Raw genomic sequence first — 16,601 nt, forward strand, 5'->3', positions numbered from 1 at the left:
ACAGCTACAGAATAGACATTCTTTCATCAGCACATGGAACATTAGTCTCCAGGACTAACCACACGTTAGGACATAGAACAAGTCTCAAAAAAATTTTAAAAATTGAAATCATATCAAGTATCTTATCTGACTACAAGTGAATAAAATTAGATATCAGTAACAAGAGGAACATTCAAAACTATACAAATACATAGAAATTAAACAGCATGATCTTGAACAACCAATAGATAAGAAATTTAAAATGAAATTTTAAAATTCCCTGAAACAAATGAAAATAGAAGCACAACATATCAAAACCTTTGGGACACAGCAAAAGCAGTATTGAAAGACAAGTTTATAGCAATAAATGCCTGCATTGGAAAACTAAAAAAATTTCAAACAACCAACCTAGCAATGCATTTCAAGGAAATAGAAAAGCAAGAACAAAGCAAACCCAAAATTAGCAGGAGAAAAGAAAGAATAGGGTCAGAGCAGAAATAAATGAAATTGAGACGGAAAAAATATACAAAAGATTAACAAAACAAAAAGTTGGTTTTTTGAAAAGATAAATAAAGTTGACAAATCATTAGGTAAATTGACCAAGAAAAAAGAGAGAAGATCCAAATAAATAAAATCAGAAATGAAAAAAGACACATCACAATGAATACCACAGAAATAGAAAGGATCATTAGGGACTACTATGAACCATATGCCAATAAATTTGAAAACCTAGAGGAAACAGACAAATTCCTGGACACATACAACCCACCAAGATTGAACCAGAAAGAAACAGAAAAATCTGAGAAGACCAGTAACAAGATTGAATCAGTAATAAAAAGTCTCCCACAAAAAAAAGCACAGGCCTAGATGGCTTCACCACTAAATTCTATCAAATCTTTAAAGAAGATTTAATACCAATTCTTCTCAAACTATTCCAAAAAAGTAAAGCAGATGGAATTCTTCCTAACTCATTCTACAAGGCAAACATACCCCTGATACCAAAACCAGACAAGGACACAACAACAAGAAAGAAAACTACAAGCCAATATCCCTCATGAACATACACATAAAAATTCTTAATGAAATACTAGCAAACCAAATATAACAATACATCAAAAAGATAATATGTCATGATCAAGTGGGATTTATCCCAGCAATGTAAGGATGGTTCAACATACACAAATTAATAAAAGTCATACATCACATCAATAGAATGAAGAACAAAAACTATATGATCATCTCCACAGATGCAAAGCATTTGATAAAATTTAACATCCCTTCATAATAAAAACTCTTAATAAATTGGGTACAGGAGGAAAGTATTTGTTTTAAAATGGCCCCCATGTATAGCACTGAAGTGCTGTCTAGTGTTCCTAGGTGCAAGAAGGTTTTAATGTGTCTTACAGAGAAAATATGTATGTTAGATAAGTTTCATTCAGACATGAGTTATAGTGCAGTTAGCTGTGAGTTTAATATTAACAAATCAACAATAAATAAGGTATCTTTAAAAGGAAACATATAAAACAAGGGTAGGTATTGATCAGCTGACAAAAATGTTGTGACTAGTGGTTCACAGGGACTTAACTGTATTTCCTCTAGGAGTAATGCTTCAGTATTAGCTAATTCAGTGTTTGCAACAACTTTATAGAACACAGCTACTGTGAACAATGAGAATCTGCTATAACTGGACTTACAGACTGAGCTTGTAATTAGTTCTGAGAAGGTATCTGAAAAGTTAATGATGAAGTAGAAATGAGGGCCAAATTGTCTTTCCTACATTTTCTTCCCCTATGGTTAACAGTAGCCAATTTAAAATTAGAATATATGGCTTTAAATATACCAGAATACTTCCTAGGGACAAGAGAATATTCTTGAACCTAGATCATTTTTAAAATGGTGAATGTATGACTTGACACCAAATCTTACAATTTTATGTAACATCATTAATATACCCAGATCACCAATTCAGGGTTAATAAATACTGTTTGGAGGCTTTGTTCCATATTACTACTAACTACCAAGCCAACTGGCCTTAACTACCCAGAAATTGGGAAATGCAACACCATTTAACAGCAACTACCCCCAAAACATTCTTCTAATCTGAAGGAATTTTCAATAAATCAGGAAACCAATACTTCGATTTCTAGTCTATTCAAATCCACATCACAGAGAAAAATATTTCATAAACATACTGTAACTGCTATTTAAGCCAGAATCATGAGCTAAGCCATGTTCTTTTCATTGTTGCCTAATCTTTTCAGCAATATAAGACACACAGAAGGTGCTCAATAAATAAAACTGTTCTAATTCTTTTTTCCCCTTCATAGATCAAAACTTTGCTATTTCCTCCTACTTTCCCACCTCCTCCTTTCAATCCAGTCAGTTATGCTTTTACCCCTAACACTATCCCTGAAAGCTCTCTTTAAGGACATGGATGACTTCCAGTTGCTAAATCCAGTGGTCGGGCCTCAGTTGTTCATCTTATTCAAACTACTGGCAGTATAGGACACAGCTGATTATGTTCTTTCCTCCTGGAATACATCATTCATTTAGCTTCTAGGAAACCGCTCTCTTTCAATTGTTCCTCCCTTGCCACTCCTTGGTTTCCTTGCTTGTTCTCTTCTTCCTGAGTTCAGTCTTTGGACATCTTCACTCAGTCCTTGGGTGATGACATCAAATATCTTGGTGCAGATTACATCTGCAGCCCAACCTATCTCCTATATCCAGTAGATTAGAAAAAATCAAGCAAGTTTCCCTACTTGAGGATTTCTCGGAGCCTTTAACATGTTATCATACATTATAAATATCCAAGAGGAGATTATGTACACATTATTTCTCACACTTGTTTAGAACAGAATCCTTTCCTCATGATGCATCTTGTGAGACATACTACTGACTGAGCCACTAAATATAGCAAACTTATCTTTCAAGTAGTTTCAGCTTCTCAAAGCACAAATTAATTATATAAAAAGCAATTTTTTCCTGAGTGGAGATAATAATTGATTTTGAGGTCTGCAAGTCAGCTCACTTCACTAGAAGAGTGCTTGCCTCAAAATTTTCCTTATGCAGAGATAAATTTACATCTCTCTTAAATTTCATTCACCTATATTAGTTATATACTCTAAATGAACACAGAATAAAAGTGTCCCATGTCTTCTGCCTTCAAACAATTTCATATAATAAGCATATGCTACCGTAAATCTTTTTCCAGACTATATGTTGCCAGCTCCTTCACCTATTCTTCACATAACATGATTTCCAGACTTCTCACCATGCAGGTTCTCTTCCTCACCAGATAAGATCTAAGTAATTCCTGGAATCCAGCTGGTCAACAAAATAATCTGTTTGTCTGAAGAATACAAAACACAGTAGAGCTATAATTCTTTTAATAAAGATATGATCACTTGGTCATATAGCTTAAGACTATATTCACTTTTTTATTTTCAGAAGTCATGACACCAGTTAACTCAATATTCCTTTCTGAAAATAAAGGTGTATTACACATACCCACACACATATATACTCATACAAATATGTATACACTTAGCTTTGTCCATGGAGAGGGCCTAGAAGCAATGACTCCTCAGTAGCAATAAGCATACCTAGCACCCAGATCTCTAAATATCATTTCATAGTAAAAAGAAGCAAAACTTCTTAGAGAAACATCTGATTCCAGGTCCAGTACAGGACGGTATCAGGTGAACCTGGAATATTTTGTTGGGTCAGAAAGTAAGAAAATGCTCAAAGAATCATAGGGACATTGGGAAAAGGATAAAACAAGAATACACGAGTCCATATCTATATGAATAAATGGATGTATGAAGAGGGGAAGCTTTATCACAGGAAGGCCATGGATAAACACAGAAGATATTAGAGAATTGGAAAAATTACCATTTGGCACCCATCTTGGTAATAACTGATTCACACAAGAATCATCAATAGATGTTAAACCAATAAGTTTGAGAGTAGCAGAATACTAACATAATCTCAAAGTACCTCTCCACTGGTAATTATAAAGACTAAAATAGTGATTTCACCATAGAGAAACCTAGCAGATATCTTCTTAACTAAATGATCAAAGTGATCATAACCAGTAATAGGAGAAATTACAGCATTTTCTTCCTCATATACTGCACTGGAAAGTATACAACATTATGTCTGTGGTATTCCTATCAAGAGTACATAACCTGAACCTAATCATGAGCAAAAGTCAATCAAAATCAAAATAAAGTTCGTTCTATTAATACAAAATAACTGGCCTCAACACTTTAAAAAAATGTCAGTATCACAAACTACAAACATAGGCTCAAGAACTGTTCCAGCATAAAAGAAACTAGGGAGACATGACAACAAAATGCAGTACGTGATGCTGGATTTTCTTTAGCAATAAAAGTACCGTGATAATGGGTAAAATGTGAACAATGTCTGTAGATTAGAATGTAGTATTGTACAAATGTTAATTTCCTGATTTTGATCATTGTATTGTGTTTATGTAGGAGAATGATCTTGTTTTGGGGAAATAAAAACTCAGTTATATATGAGTAAAGGACTATTATGAGTCAGAAAAAAAGTAATATATATGAATCCATCTATCTATCTATCTATCTATACATATCCAGCGAGAAAGAACGATAAAGCAAATGTAGTAAAATGTTAATATTTGGGTAATCTGGGTGAAGGATATACAGGAATTCTTTATATTATTCTTGCAAATTTTTTAAAGTCTAAAATTATATCAAAATAAAAAAGAAGAAAATATCATAAGCTTTAACTGAGTTTTAAAATACCTTTCTCGTGTTAATTTGTTATATACCAAAATACCTATAAAACTTAATACACATAAAATACTTTAACTTAATACACATAAAACTTTCCTCTTGTAATTCAGTTTATTTTTTCATTTAATGTGGTGGTAGTGGAAGAGAGATACAGGGTAGAAATAAGAAAACTAGCTTGTGCTTAAATTTAACCAATTCACATAATCCACCTCTATCAGAAGAAAAGCTAAAGGTCATTCCCTTAGAATTTATCTAGACATATTTTAAACACACACACGCGCGCGCACACACACACACACACACACACACAAAGTTTTGTTGTCAAGAACTAGGTTTATAGAATAAGAAAATGCAATTAGTTACTTACTTTTTAACTAATCACACATGCCTACCTTTGTTTCAAGTGAAACAGAAATGTTGAGGAAGATAAACATAAACACATTCAGCCAATCAACATATGCTGTACTCTAGTTCTGGCCATGCAATACTAACACACTATAAAACTGTGGGACTTAACGGCAATATATACTTTTGTATTTTTCCATTTAAAAATGGTACTTTTGTATTTTCCATTTAAATTATTACTTTAAAACTCAATATACAGGAATCCAACTTGTAGCCATGATGAAGTAATGAGGACCAGATCAATCTTTCCCCCATTAAAAGTTAAAAAATTAGATAAAATATGTGAAACATTTTCAGATCTTGGGCAACAGGCAGCACATCCCTAAAAGTGTGGAAACAAAAAAGTAAGCCCTATGATTGCCCAAGTGTGCTGCCTGCTGAGTTTGCAGGAAGCTGTGCTAGGAGGAGAAAACCAGAGCCCCAAAATACAAGCTGAGAAGACAGAGTTGAGTATTCAGAGACATCCCGGCAGCTAGAGTTCCCAGGGCAAACCACCAGAGAGGAGACAGCTGCATAAAGAGACCTCTGGAGCTCTGCAGAGGATTCCCCTTAAGTTTTCAGCGGAGTATCGATCAGCATATATGTGTAAGAAAATTACCCGAAGCCAGGGAAAGAACCCCCAGAAGGGAACAGGAAGAACAATTACCAAAGTTGATACAGGGATGAAAAGAATTCACAGCCAGAGTGGAGAAACCTTGTAATAATGAGTAATGGCTAGAATATTCAGAAGGGTATCGCCTCAATAGTAAGGCCAAATTAGCCATGTACTAAAAGAAGCTCAAGTCTCACCAAAGCTTTAAAAGCAAAGCCTTGGAGAATTAAACTATTTCCAAGTTACTTAACTGTGTTCTAGAATAAAACTCAAAAATACTTAAAAGAATACAAAGAAAATACAGCTTCACACAACATAAAACAAAAATTAGTAGGCATGTAAAGAAAGAGGAAAATACAACCTATAATGGCAAGAAAAAAACAGAAACAGAACCAGGAATGACAAAGATGATAGGATTTGTAAACAAGGACATTAAAACATCTCTTATATACAAAACATTGCTAAAAGAAATCAAAGACTCAAATAAATGGAAAGAAATCCCATGTACATGAATTGGAAGACTTAATATTAAGATGTATCCAAAGCAATCTATAGACTCAATACTATTCCTATCAAAATCTCTATGGCATTTTTTTTGCAGAAATAGAAAAATTCATGTTAAAATTCATATTGTATCTTAAAGGAACCACAAATAGCCAAAACAATTTTGAAAAAGAACAAATTTTGAGAATTCACAGTTCCTGATTTTGAAACATATTACTAAGCAATAATCAAAACAGTGTGATACTCCATAAGGACAAATAGAGAAACAGAATACAGATCCTAGAAATAAACCCTTGTGTATGGGTCAAATAACCTTACAACAAGGGTACCAAGACCACTCAATATGGAAAGAACAGTCTCTTCAACAAATGGTGCTGAAAAACTGGATGTTCGCATGCAAAAAGATTGAAGGTGGACTCTTATCTTACACAGTATACAAAAATTAACTCAAAATGGATTAAAGACCTAAATGTAAAACCTAAAACCATAAAACTCCTAGAAGAAAACACAGGGGAAAGCTTCATGACATTAGACCTGGCTATGATTTCCTGGAGTTGACACTGAAAGTACAGGCAACAAAAGCAAAAACAAACAAATGGGACTACATCAAACTTTAAAACTTACGTGCATCAAAGGACACTACAGAGTACAAATGCAATCAACAGAATGGGAGAAAATATTTTCAAATCGTATCTGGTAAGGGGTTAATATTCAGAATATATAAAGGACTTGTACAACTCAACAACAAATAAACTGATTAAAAAGGAGCCAACAAGCATACAAAAAGATGCTAAACATCACTAATTACCAGAGAAGTACAAATCAAAACCATAATACAAAAAACAAAAAATAGAAAATAACAAATATTGGTGAGGATGTGGAGAAACATTGTGCAGTACTGGTGGAATTGTAAAATGGTCCAACCACTATGGAAAACAGTATGCACATTCCTCAAAAAATTAAAAATAGAACTACCACATGATCCAGCAATCACATTTCTGTGTATATATCCAAAAGAATTGAAAGCAGGGTCTCAAAGAGATATTAAGCACACCCATGTTCATAGCAGCATTATTCATAATAGCCAAGAGGTGGAAGCAACCCAAATGTACACCAACAAATGAATGGACAAACAAAAACGTAGTATACACACATCATACAAGAGAATATTATTCAGCCTTAAAAGCAGAAGGCAATCCTATCACATGCTACAACATAGATGGACCTTGAGGACATTATGCTAAGTGAAATAAGCCAGTCACAAGATGACAAATACTGTATGATTCCACTTATCCGAGGTACCTAGAATAGACAAAGTCATAAAGACAGAAAGTTGAAAGATGGTTGTTTAGGACTAGGAGGAGGGGGAAAAGGAGTTATTGTTTAACGAGTACAGAGTTTCACATTTGCAACATGAAAAAGTTCTGGAGCTCTGTCTCACAACAATGTGAATATACTTACCATTACTGACCTGTACACTTAAAAATGGTTAAGATAATAAATTTTATGTTATGGATTTTTTAACTACAATTTTTTTAAAATAGCTATTATAAATTCCATATATTCAAGAAAGCAGAGGAAAGCATGAGCATGTTTAAGAGAGACATGGAAAAGAAAAAGATCGAAACTGAACTTCTATAGATGAAAAACTCAATGTCTGATAAAAAAATATATACTGGTAAGATTAACAGCAGATTAGAAACTGGCAGAAGAAAAGGTTAGTAAACTAGACAACATTGCAATAGACATTATCCAAAATGAAACATAGGGAGGGAAAAAAGACTACAAAAAACAAGCAATGAACACAGCACTGTTAGCTTGTGACAATATCAAGTGGCCTCACGTATGTATAACTGGAATATCGTAATGAGAGGAGAGAGAGAATGACAGAAAAACTATCTGAAGAAATAATCGCCACAATTTTCCTAAATTTGATGAAGATGATAAATCCGCAGATCCAAGAAGCTCAACAAATATCAAACATAAGAAACATAAAGAAAACTGCACCACAACACATCACAATAAAGGTGCTTAAAACCAGTGGTAGAGAGATAATCTTAAAAATAGCCAGAGAAAAAAGATACTTTGTGTATAGAGGAACAGTAAATTTTGTGTGAGGAGGAAAAAAAAAAGCAAATGAGAAGGTAGGGGAGCAATATCTCTAAAATCCTGAGAGAAAAAAACTGTCAACCTAGAATTCCATCCTGGTGAAAATATATTCCAAATATAAACTTAAAATATTTTTCAGACATAGGAAAGCTAAAAGAATTCATAAACAATATACCTACATGATGGGTGCAACGCGCACTACCTGGGGAACAGACACGCCTGGAGCTCTGACTTGGGGGGAAAGGCGGTACATGGGCAACGTATGTAACCTGCAATTCTGTATCCCCCGTAACAATAAGATGATATAAAATAATAAAAAAATAAAATAAAAAATAAAAAAAACAAAAAAAAAACCAAAACAACAAAAAAAAAGAATTCATAAACAGCAGTCCGGCATTACAGTAAGTGTTCAAGGAAGTCCTTCAGGCAGAGGAAAAATGATACCGGATGGAAATCTGTACCTACCTGAAAAAATGAAGAGCCCTGAAAATAATAAATATGTGGGTAAATTTAAGAGCCTTTTAAAAAATTATCTTTAAATTTCTTTAAAAGAGAATTGACCATTTAAAACTAAAAAGTCAATAATATAGTATGGGATTTATAACCTATACAGAACCAAAATGAATGACAACAGCACAAAGTTTAAGAAAGGAGGCCGGGCGCAGTGGCTCATGCCTGTAATCCTAGCACTCTGGGAGGCCGAGGCGGGTGGATCGCTCAAGGTCAGGAGTTCGAGACCAGCCTGAGCAAGAGCGAGACCCCGTCTCTACTAAAAATAGAAAGAAATTATATGGACAACTAAAAATATATATAGAAAAATTAGCCGGGCATAGTGGCACATGCCTGTAGTCCCAACTACTCGGGAGGCTGAGGCAGTAGGATCGCTTAAGCCGAGGAGTCTGAGGTTGCTGTGAGCTAAGCTGACGCCTCTAGCCTGGGCAACAAAGTGAGACTCTGTCTCAAAAAAAAAAAAAAAAAAAAAAGAAAGAAAGAAAGGGGAAACAGAAGTACAGTGTTATAAGGTTCTTATATACTATACGAAGTAGTTTTTTACTCAAAAGTAGACTGTGGTAAGTTAAGACATATACTGGATGCTACAAAAAAAGAAAAAGAAAAGAAAAAGAGCTATAGATAATAAGCCAAAAAAGGATATAAAACGGGGTTGTAAAAAATACTCAAATAATCCAAAAGAAAGCAAAAAGCACAGATGGGATAAACAAAAAATAGCAAGATGGTAGATTTAAACTTAACAATAATTTCAATAATCACATTAAATTTATTAATAAATGATAAATTAAAAGGCAGATTAGGAAACTGGATTTTAAAAAGCAACACCCAACTATATGGTGTCTATCACAAAGCCACTTTAAGCAAAAACATAAAAATAGGTAAAGAGTAAAAGGACAGAAAAAGATATACCATGCTAACGTTAATCAAAAGAAAGCTGGAATGGGTGTACAAAATAGATTTCAAAGCAAAGCATATTACCAAGGATAAAGAGGACTATTTCACAATGATTAACAGATCCAATTCATGAAGAGATCATAACACTTCTAAATATGCATGCACCTAGTAACAGAACTTCAAAATATATGAAGCAAAAACTCAACAGAATTGCATGAAGAAATCAGCATGTCCACAATTAGAGAGACTCAACACTGTTATCTCAAAAATTGATCAAAGAAGTGGACAGAAAATCACCAAGGATATAGAAGACTTGAACAACCCTAACAACCAACTTGACTGACAATTATAGAACACTCCACCCAATATTTTTCTCAAGTGCATGAGTCATTTACCAAGACAGATCATATTCTAGGCCATAAAACAAGTCTCAATAAATTTAAAATGATTCAAATCATACAATTTATGTTCTTTGACCACAGTGAAATTAAACTGGAAATCAGTAACTAAAAAAAAAATCTTTAAAAATACCCAAATATTTGGAAACTCATCCACATACTTCTAAATAACCAGTGAGGTCAAAGAAATCACAAAGGAAATTAGCAAGGATTTTGAACATGAATAAAAATGAAAACACAATATATCAAAATTTGTGGTATGCAGTCAAAACACTATTCAGAGGAGAATTTTATTAAACACTCATTTTAGAGGAGAATAAAGGTTTCAAATTATGAGCTAAGCATCAACATTTTTTTTTTTTTTTTTTTTAACAGTCTCGCTCTGTTGCCTTGGCTAGAGTGCAGTGGCATCATCATAGCTCACTGCAACCTCAACTCCTGGGCTCAAGCAATCCTCCTACCTCAGCATCCTGAATAGCCAGGACTACAGGTGCATTCCACCACACCTAGCTAATTTTTCTACTTTTTGTAGAGACAGGGTCTAGCTCTTGCTCAGGCTGGTCTCCAACTCCTAGACTCAAGAAATACTTACTCCTGCTTTGGCCTCCCAAAGTGCCAGGAATACAGGTGTGCGTGAGCCACTGCACCTGGCCATCATCAATCTTAAGAGTCTAGCAAATTAAGAGCAAATAAAATGCAAAGCAAGTAGGAGAAAGGGAAATAATAAAGAATGGAAATCAATGAAATTGAAAACAAAAAATCAATAGAGAAAACCAAAAGATGATTCTTTGAAAAGATCAATGAAACAGATATAAAACAGATCAATAAACCTCTAGTCAAAACAAGAGAAAAAAAGAGAAAAGACACCAATAACCAGAGTCAGGAATAAGACATAGGATATCACTATAGATATTATATTATAGACATTAAAAAGATAATAAGAGATTATGAACAATTTCATGCCAATGAATTCAACAACTTAAACAAACAAATTCCTCGAAAAATACAAACTCAATGCTCACTTGAGAAATAAATGGAATAGTCTTTTGTCTATTAAAGAAACTGAATTTGTAATTAAAGTCCTTCTCACAAAGAAAACTACAGGCCTAGATATGCAAGTCACTTAGTATTGCTTGAAGTTTAAGATACATTGAGGGATCAAATATTTATCAACTATCACATGCAGACACTAAGGATATAATTTTGATATGACTATGTCAGTATTTCAGCAAAATCATTCTGAAGGAAGCTGCGTGAAGAATTGATTAGAGGCCGGGTGTGGTGGCTCATGCCTGTAATCCCAGCATTTTGGGAGGCCAATGAAGGAGGATCACTTGAGGCCAAGAGTCTGAGACCAGCCCAGGCAACATAGTAAAATCTCATCTTTACAAAAAGGAAGAAAAATTAGGCTGGTATCGTGGCATGTGCCTGTAGTACTAGCTATTTGGGGAGCCTAGGTGCAAGGATTACTTGAGCCCAGGAGTATGAGGTTGCAGTGAGTTACGACTGTGCCATGGTACCCCAGCCTGGGCGACACGCTGTCTCAAAAAAGAAAAAATTGATTAGTATAAGGATAAATTAAAAGTAACAAAATCAACAACAAAAATTTGGAGAGACTGATGAGGGCTTGAGCTAACTCAGTGGCAATGGTTTGGATTTTTTGTTTTTTTTGTTTAATTGTGGGTGTTGGGACAGGACATGAATGAAAAGAAAGATAATTAGTAGAGAGAATAATCAGATGTGGTGACTTTCTGGACAAGAAAGATAGTCAGGAAGAATGAGGACACTCCATGATTCTTGGCTTGAACACCAGAAGAACTGCTCACTAGAAAAGTGAATATAAGGCCAGGCGCGGTGGCTCACGCCTGTAATCCTAGCACTCTGGGAGGCTGAGGGGGGTGGATCGTTTGAGCTCAGGAGTTTGAGACCAACCTGAGCAAGAGCGAGACCCCGTCTCTACTAAAAATAGAAAGAAATTAGCCAGACAACTAAAAATATATATAGAAAAAATTAGCGGGGCATGGTGGCACATGCCTGTAGTCCCAGATATTCGGGACGCTGAGGCAGAAGGATTGCTTGAGCCCAGGAGTTTGAGGTTGCTGTGAGCTGGGCTGATACCATGGCACTCTAGCCTGGGCAACAGAGTGAGACTCTGTCTGAAAAAAAAAAAAAAAAAAACAGAAAAGGGAATACAAGAGTAAAACAGGTGTGGGAACAGGAGAAGATATGTTTATTTTTCAACAAATGATACATTCAGCACCCAAAAGATACATAGTAGACAATGGGATATATGGAATAACTACTTAGAAAATCTGTGTAGTTAAAGTAGCCTGCTTTATCTTCCAGGATTACTTGCAATTAAAATGTTCTCTATAACTGTACAATAGCTTTTCTCTGTTAAAGAATTTTAGGAATAGGCCGGGCGCGGTGGCTCATGCCTATAATCCTAGCACTCTGGGAGGCCGAGGCGGGTGGATGGTTTGAGCTCAGTAGTTCGAGACCGGCCTGAGTAAGAGCGAGACCCAGTCTCTACTAAAAATAGAAAGATATTAGCTGGACAACCAAAAATATACAGAAAAAATTAGCCAGGCATGGTGGCACATGCTTGTAGTCCCAGCTACTCAAGAGGAGGCTGAGGCAGGAGGATTGCTTGAGCCCAGGAGTTTGAGGTTGCTGTGAGCTAGGCTGATGTCACGGCACTCTAGCCCAGGCAACAGAGTGAGATTCTGTCTCAAAAAAAAAAAAAAAAGAAAAAGAAAAAGAAAAAAGAATTTTAGGAATAAATAAGAAAACAGTTAAGAGATTTGGGAAAGCAAGTCCCTTTCCTTATATACTTAATTCACGGCATTGTGACCCTATTTCAGTGATATTTTTTCATTATCATTTAGAATAGCAAAATCTTATTTACTCACTATACCCGGTTTATGATTCTAACCTACTTTCTTCAGAAAAAAATTTGAGAATGTGAAGCTCTCTCCCTATATTTTTCCTTCTTTTATATGTGGGTGCAGTGATTCTTTATTCAACTCTGCCTGTTGAGTCTTACTAGCTCTTTTTAGAGTTTTATTTGCTTGTTTGCTTTTTCTGACTTTCCTTATTCTATTTGGGAACTGCATTTAAAATTAAAAAATCTGTTCAAATTAGTCAAATAATTGCAACAACCATTTTTTGAGCAAATATTGTGCAAGCCAAGCACTTTATCAAGTGCTTTACATATCTCATTTAATTCTTAAAATCTTGCAAAGTAGGTATCTCATTTTATGAATAAATGAAACTGAACCTCAAAAAGATTACATAATGAGTCCAAAGTCACACAATTGGTAGATAGCAGAATTGGGACTTGAACCTAGGTCTACAGAGTACCAAAACTCATGTCACATAATTTTCACAAATTTTTGGCTCTTACAGACACTATACTGAATGTTTTACTAAGTACTTTCATTCATGCAACAAATAGGAGTGCCAACTACATGTCTTCAAAATTTCTGTACAGGTACTTTTAACAGCCCCTTTACCTTACTGTTTCTCAACTGGAAAGCTGCATACTATGTGCTTTTTTTCCCTTTACTTCCTCTCATTAAATGTCAAATTTAATCATGTTATGATTTTTATCAGGTAGTGGTTCAGCCACAGCTATTTCCTGCCCCAGTTCCTGTTCACTACCTAGAATGAAGTCCAGTATGAAGTTCTTTCCTAGTGCTCTAAAACTATCTGTTCTAGGAAGCAATCAGTTGTTCTCATATGAAAATTCCTCTATATTATGTGTCATTTTAACAATTTCTATGAGGCTAACAAGCTAGACTAAAAATGCAGTTTTCCTAAATGTCATAAATATATTCAACTTAGTCATATGATTCAGGCCACCAAGTGATGTTCCATATTTATAAATTCAATGTAAGTATGTATGGCTCTGTGCCAACCTTAGAGGAAGATATAAACTGGAGACTTTCTCGAATTTGCAGGGGCAGTCCTAATTTAATAAATTCTGTCCCACTATCATGTCTCAAGTAGGGGTTAAGAAAAGACAGTCAACATAAATGCAAAAGGGAGTTTGCAATATTGACTCCATGTGGCTACAGACAAGGTAAAAAGGGGTTCAGGGATGGCAACAGTCACTTTGGGATTCTTCTTTTATAAACAATCCCAAAATGTATTTATATATTTATTTATGAGACAGAGTCTCACTCTGTTGCTGCAGGTAGAGTGCAGTGGTGTCATCATAGCTCACTGCAACCTCAAACTCCTGAGCTCAAGCAATCCTCCCACCTCAGCTTCCCAGAGTGTTAGGATTACAGGCGTGAGCCACCGCACCTGGCCTGTCTATACTTTAATTGACTCCTCTTCCTATGAAAGCAGAGACTGTACAGTACTCTCTTACAGTAATATATAAGAAATAATTATTATATACAGCATATATAATAATTATTCCTTATCCAAAATGTCTCGGACCAGAAGTGCTTTGGATTTGGGACTTTTTCAGATTTTGGAATATTTTCATACACCTAATGAGATATCTTGAGGATGGAACCCAAGTCTAAACATGAAACTCATTTATGTTTCATTTATACCTTATACATATAGCGTGAAGGTAATTTTATACAATATTTTTAATAATTTTGTGCATGAAACAAAGTTTTGACTGAATTTTAATGCAACCTGTCACATGTGGCCAGGTGTCGTGTGGGGTCACGTTGGCAATCAAAAAGTTTTGGATTTTGGAAAATTTCAGATTTCAAATTTTGGATTTTTGGATTAGGGATTGTCAACCTATATATTTTATATTGTATTGTCATCATGTGTTCAAATATCTATCTCTCCCACTAAATGGATGCTTCTCAAAGACGGAAGGTTATTCCATCCCTATATACTCAGCAATATTCAACAGTGTCTATTATACAATGATCTCAAAGTACTACTAAATATGTACAATGCTAGATTCAGTTTATGGTTTTGCAGCATTATTTTCCACTGATTAGTCTCCTTCTACCAAGTCTCTAAGAAGCCAATTTTACTGTGGTAGTAAAGATAATGGCTTGAAACATAGGCTTTGGGATCAGATTGCTTGGATTGAATCCTACCTCCACCAATTCACCAGTGAAGAAATCTTGAACAAATGAGTAACCCTTGGTTAACTCATCTATAAAATAGGCAGGACAATAATCACAGTACCTACCTCATAGGATTATAAAGATTAAATGAGATAATGTATCAGTATTCCAACTATTTTTTGATCCTCATTTTCTCCACATGCCACCCTAAATTTTCTTTGGGTCAGTCTAGTGAAGGCTTTTTCATTATAAATTCCTTGTAATTTGGCATTAAATGGATAAGTCAAAAATGTTTGTGGTTTAAAAATTATGATGCAGGTCACCTTGTTCATTTTTAGGGCCAATTGTCCAGTGCTCAGTTTAGGCTCAAAAAAAGTTTACTCTTGGAGGCTTGACTGTACAAGAATGCCTCCATTGTACACCATACTTGATTTGCTTAGAACATTTTCATGCTCTACCAGAAAGTGCTGAAAATTAGAACATAGACATTCCCCACCTCACTAACGCCTAACTTAATAATGTCTGATGCATGTAGACAACTAACCTGTGTGGGAGGCAGGCTATTTCTGGAGCAAAAACTTTCCTGGAACCACTTTGTTTCTGGTCCCAGACATGGCTCATTCTCCTCAGACCTCCAGATTTCTCTCCTCTAGAATCTGGAGGCTGAGCCACTACAACTGACAAGGCATACCTATTTCCACCTCTTAAAATTAGCAGCCTGTACACAAAATCCAAGTTAGGATTTCAAATGGTTATGCTATTTTACAGCTCTTTAGGCTAAAGTGCATAAGTTTCCAAATTCTCAGAATTGTCCTTCCAACATTAAAAATATTATTTTAAAAAATCCAGTTTGGGAAGAAAACAAATTTTACAAAAACACTGAAAAACAAGATCAAATACTAAGTCTATAGCTAAAGTGTCACAGGAAATAGAAAGGAAAGAAACGTTTAAAAATGTTTGGTGAAAGCTTACCAAAAACTGTAAGATCAAAATATCACGCAAAGTAATCTCAGAGTAAGCAACTGTAAGAAAGCAACTGTAAATTACAAAATATTTAATATATTCACCATGAATTTCAAAACTACTTGGCATGTAAAGTACATACTGAGATTAATAAATTGTTCCAGAGTCCATGCTTCCCTGGCTAGTATATGCTAATATAAAGCAGTTCCTTGTTTTTGCTAGGCTAAAAATAAAACCGGTGACAGGTCAGTGACAGAATGAACCCTAAAGTTATACAAGGATGTGTTAAGTTAGAAAGCCCTGACTCAAAGGAACAATACCAGAATGCCGGCTGTCTACACTAGACAGATAAAAATAAGAAAAAGTGAGGCATGCTGGTGGACCACGGTATTGTTCTAGCTGGAAAAAATAGCCCTTAAGG

General features: G+C 34.9%; 1 protein-coding gene across 8 annotated transcripts in view; it reads right to left on the reverse strand.

Moving 5' to 3' along the window:
• The window catches only part of PHTF2 (putative homeodomain transcription factor 2), a 116,316-nt gene that overhangs the window by 98,921 nt on the left and 794 nt on the right, over positions 1 to 16,601 (reverse strand). The gene's annotated exons all lie outside the window — the stretch shown is intronic.

Source organism: Eulemur rufifrons, chromosome 29 (assembly GCF_041146395.1).
Source record: "Eulemur rufifrons isolate Redbay chromosome 29, OSU_ERuf_1, whole genome shotgun sequence".
Classification (NCBI taxonomy): Eukaryota; Metazoa; Chordata; class Mammalia; order Primates; family Lemuridae; genus Eulemur; species Eulemur rufifrons.